Genomic DNA, 4,936 nt, shown 5'->3' with positions numbered 1-4,936 from the left:
AAAAGGAAAAACAGAGAGTTAGCATTTTGCTTCCTAAAGCTACAAAAAGATCTTCTGTAGTAAATGTCTCGCCACTACATTGAGTTTGCGTCATCCATTTGGATGACAAGAATTTGTATGACCATTAAATTCTCCCTGACACACTGCTCCATGGAGCTATCTTTTAACAAGCAGAAATTCCAACCTGATCCAACAATCTTCTTTCCTTGCTCCTTCCCCAAACCCAAGTGATTTTTCTGACACAAACAGTGGAATCTCATAATAGTGCTCTTTGCAGGATTGTAAGTCACCTGCAAACCTTCCTTCTGTAGTAAGGCTTCCAGTTCTCCAGAACTTAACCTCCTTCCTAAAAGTCAGCTACTCAAATTAGACCCAGACCTTAATTCACAAAGCCAAACCAAAAGCAAGCTGAGAAACTCTGGCAGCTATTAATGGCATTAATGAATTTTACGTTTTGACTACATTTCCAGTGTAATGATTTTACTCATAAATAGGCATACAAAAAATCAACCTAGCTAAAACAATTTTAGAATAAAATTTTTCAGTACTGAATATGAAACCTGTCACTGCATGGACTGCTCTAAATGGAAATCAAAACGTATTTTATTCTGCTTACAAATATAGCACAAAGTGTTTAATCCTGCTTTTCCATGACTAAAGCCAACTGTGCGCAGATGCTAGCAACATTACTACCAGCAACAAAATGGGTAAGATCTCAATCTTGATTAAGGTTAGAAGAGGACATAGATAAACAAGCTCTTGAATTTACTTCAGCCATTTCAAAATCCTACAACGAATCTTAGAACGAACAGTTATCTCAGAGGAGTCCTGCAGAACAGATGAGGACACCGAGCAGATATCATGTCTATTTTTTTAAGTAGAGAGTAAAGAAGGGAGAGGAGAGGATTACAGTTCTATCACTTCAACTTTTCTTCTGTACGTTTTTCTGGAGGCTTAATTAAGCACCTGGAAAACAAGGAAATGGATAATACTCCCAGGTGCAATCAAAACCAAGTTGTATACAGACAACTGAATTTTCTCCAGCCATTTCTTGTGATCTAACCAGGCTCAGAAAGGAATCACTTGATCGCAGCAGGAACAAGTGCAAGGTTCTGGGCAGGCACTGTCTGCTGATCAAACACAGGACAGAAAAACCACCAACTGACACCAGCAGAGTGGGAAAAGAGTTACAACCAACGTAACGTCATTACCTAACACAAGCCAATGCTGTCAGGCTCTTTTAGAAAAAGCAATCATCATACTGAGATGTAGAAATGGAAAAATAGCCTGAGATGTATCTACAGTAGTCCTTCTACTCTGTGTTCAGTGTTACTGAGCCCTCAGCTGGAGCACTGCATCCACACATGGGTACCACACTTCAGGACAGATGTGGACCCAGTTAGCAAAAACAAAGTAGGAAAAGCACAAAACACTCTAGAAAAAACCACTTTAGAAAAATATAACCCACAGGAAAAACACTGAAGGATTTGGGCTTGTATACGCTGAAGAGGAGAGGGCTGGCTGGGGCCTGACAACCAGCAGTTTTCAAGTACATAAAAGGTTTTTGGAGTAGAAAAGAATAACCTGTTCTTCATGCTTAAAGTGACAGGACTAGAGGCAAGTGGCTTAGAAGTGCATCAAGAAAACACTTTCTGATAGTAACGGATGCAATGAGCTACATTGCTTTGGGTGACAGAAGTGACTTCACTGTTGGCAAACTTTAAGTAACTGATAAACATACATTTAGATTGAGGCTGGCATACCTCACGCTGCAGAGGGATGGGCTACTTCACTCCCTCGAGTCCCTCCCAGCCCAGATCCCCTTCACTGTGCACACTTGCGTACCTGTCTGTAACAGCACATTTCCGCCTCTTATCAGAGGAAGACAATGGCCTTGTTGTTAAACAACAGGTTTGGCAAAAACAGGGATCTCACGTTACCGCAGACCTGCTCTGAACTCTGACAAACCACTTGAAAATACAAGAGAGACTAAATCATCAAAGAAATAGGTTTTATTCATTGTCAGGACCAGAATAGGGAAAGGTGTCCTATCCCTTAGGATGCGCACATTCGGAAGGCTGGAAGTTGCCATTCTCATTATGCTACTTGTTACAAACTTGCATGTGTACCCCATTAAAACATCCTTTGCATTCATTCATGAGCCACCAGCACCAACCTTGGAGGGCTTTTTATGGAACAAGAAGAGAGTAGAATGAGAAACAGAACAAATAACAGATAAAACTGCCAAGGTGCAAATTACAAGGACTTCTTGACATCACCAACTAAAAATCATGTCATAAACAATATGCAAGAAAAAGTTTTAGCTATAGGAAATGAGGTTTTAAATGAAGCATTAATTTCTTTCTGAAAAGCGGATGCTTTAAAACATGGTGCATCTGAACAGTTACTGATCCTTCAGTCACACAGCAAGGAAAATTAATTATTCCTTATCAACAACAAACTGTTCTCAAAGCAGGAAAGTTTGTTTATCCCTATTTCACAGATGGGCAACTAGAACACAAACCCCAAGTCCCATCCCTGCAAAAGGATGTAGGCATCGGTGGCGGGGGCTAAGCAGAACTGAAACAACTAAACTAAGTGTGGAATGCAGAACATTTACTCACTAACCCCTTTGCCACCAGTATTTTTATATGCCCGGTGCTCTATTGCCACTCAATGTCAACCAACCCTCATCTGGGTAAAAGCGCAGCACTGCAGTAGCGGTTATCTGCCACGCAGGAACAATCTGCTGAGCTGGTCTGACAGAGGAGGCAGTCCCCCACAGCTCAAATCAGAATTTGTGGTCACATCGAAGACAGACCCACTGTTCAACGACAACGTTTTCACCTGTTATTTGCAGACTGGGCAATATTACAGTGCATTCATTACCTAGGTAAAATACTCGTTTGAAAGATTCCCTCTCTCCTCCCCTTTTTAAAGGGGTTTTAAATAACTCAAATGTGGTGGCTAAGCCTCTTTTGTCCCACACAACCATTCTGAAGCATGAAGAACAAATTTCCACAAATTCTAGGAGGTTTGTTGAGACGGTTCGTTCCCTAATATACCTTTGAAAAACCCACATCAGTGGTAGCTTTGTCATATATTTACACAAAATATAAACCAAAGTTTTCTTCTTAGAGAAATCTTTTTCTATAATATTTGGGCAAGACAAGGTACATCTCAAAGTCAATTCACTATAGAAAAAGATGATGCTCTTTTTGAGTACTGATAAGATGAATTTTCAAGAGCAGAAACACTAGAGATTAACTAAATAGTTCAGAAGCCAAGACATGGATTATTAATAAGAGAACAGGTGATGAAAAACTAAAATTTGAAAGTAAAATCTGAAGGAAAATGTACATATAAACCAGACACTTGCAAACATAATGCAAAGTAATAAACCAGAAAGTGATAAGTCAATCATGAATAAAGAGAAATGCTTATTTCTAGCTGAATTTGTTAGTACTGTGACAAAATATTTAATGATTTATTTTTTTTCTTGCAGTAGAACAGGTCAAAAAAGCCCACCGATACTGATTATATAGTTAACACAGTAATCAGTGCACAGATCTCCCCTATTGTTCCAGCTGCATCTTCAAAAACTCTAATAAAATAATCTACCGCTCTGCAAGGATCCTAGACAAAGCAACTGAAAAACATTTTTTGGAAAGTTCATTTGTCTTCAAAATAAAGCTGTTGCTCTTCAGTAAGATCTGAAAGTCACAGAGCAGTTTTCAGTTTTGCTCTGACTTTGTACAGTTATATCACCCCAAATTGATTTCAACCTACAAATACTTTAATTTTACCACAAAATACCCAATACTTTGACCGATTGGTACTGATAGTGAAAAATGATTTAATGATAAATGTTATGAAAACTTTCAAATAAGAGTGTCTGTTTAAAATAATGACAATAAAAATTGTATCTTGCATACATCCTTTAAGAATTTTGAAATGAGATTCTTATCCAACATCAGAAAATAGAAAATACAGTAGAAAATCCAATGCATTGGCTCTTTAAATTTTCATCAAGAGGTGACAGACATCCAGTGAATATCTCTGTAAAAGTTTGAACATACAAATTTTTTGCATATATGAGATGATCAATAGACAAATCAGTGATCACTTTATTACATCTATAGCTGCATCATTAAAACTCAAGTTTTGATGTTCACTAGTATTTAAAAAAATACATTTCTGCCAGTTTTGCAAGGGAACTATGTAGTACACTTGCATGTTCTAGTTAGAAGATTTTATAATATACTCTTCCAAAAACAGACAAAGGACTTCATTCAGATATTTTATTTCACTGCTATATATACACCTAGCCTTCATTTATATTCCAAATGATGTTCCTCCCAGGTTTGCCTTAAACCTGCCAGAAAAGCAGTAGCAAAAATACCCACCAGATTAAGAAATAAGAAAAATGGCTGTCAACATTACTAGCTATAGTATCACCTAGATGGACAAGCCAAGCAAATCAAACTCTGTATAACCTCCAGGACAGACAGCAGCAGTGTAAAGATTTAAAAGGAACTTGTTGCTGTTGCATCTCCTGAAAAACTACAGTGTCGTGATCAAAACACGGTGAAAAGAAAAGTGAGCCTGGTGCAGTGATGGCTGCCAAGCCCGGTGGGCAACGAGGAGAAAGTGTGACGATGCCAGTGTTCAGAGAGAAAGCTAATGCTGGTATTACCAGCTGTCTCCGTGTTCGCACTGTGATCTGTACAGGGAGAAGGCTGGGGGCGTCTCCTGCTGTTGTCACCATATCTACACTTTTTATCAGAAGAGTCAGACAAGTCTAGTTCAGGCTCGGGAGTTTTGCTACCAAGATCATGTGCCCCTGAGACTCTGCAGAAGTCTGTGACTGCTGTCACCCACGTTGGGCAGGCTGGAGGAGAAGGATGGCTGCAGCCACTTTCTCCCAGGGGTTCAG

Source organism: Phaethon lepturus, unplaced genomic scaffold (genome assembly GCF_000687285.1).
Source record: "Phaethon lepturus isolate BGI_N335 unplaced genomic scaffold, ASM68728v1 scaffold55715, whole genome shotgun sequence".
NCBI classification, from domain to species: domain Eukaryota; kingdom Metazoa; phylum Chordata; class Aves; order Phaethontiformes; family Phaethontidae; genus Phaethon; species Phaethon lepturus.
The sequence above is the reverse complement of the archived record's forward strand: the minus strand, read 5'-3'. Positions refer to the sequence as shown.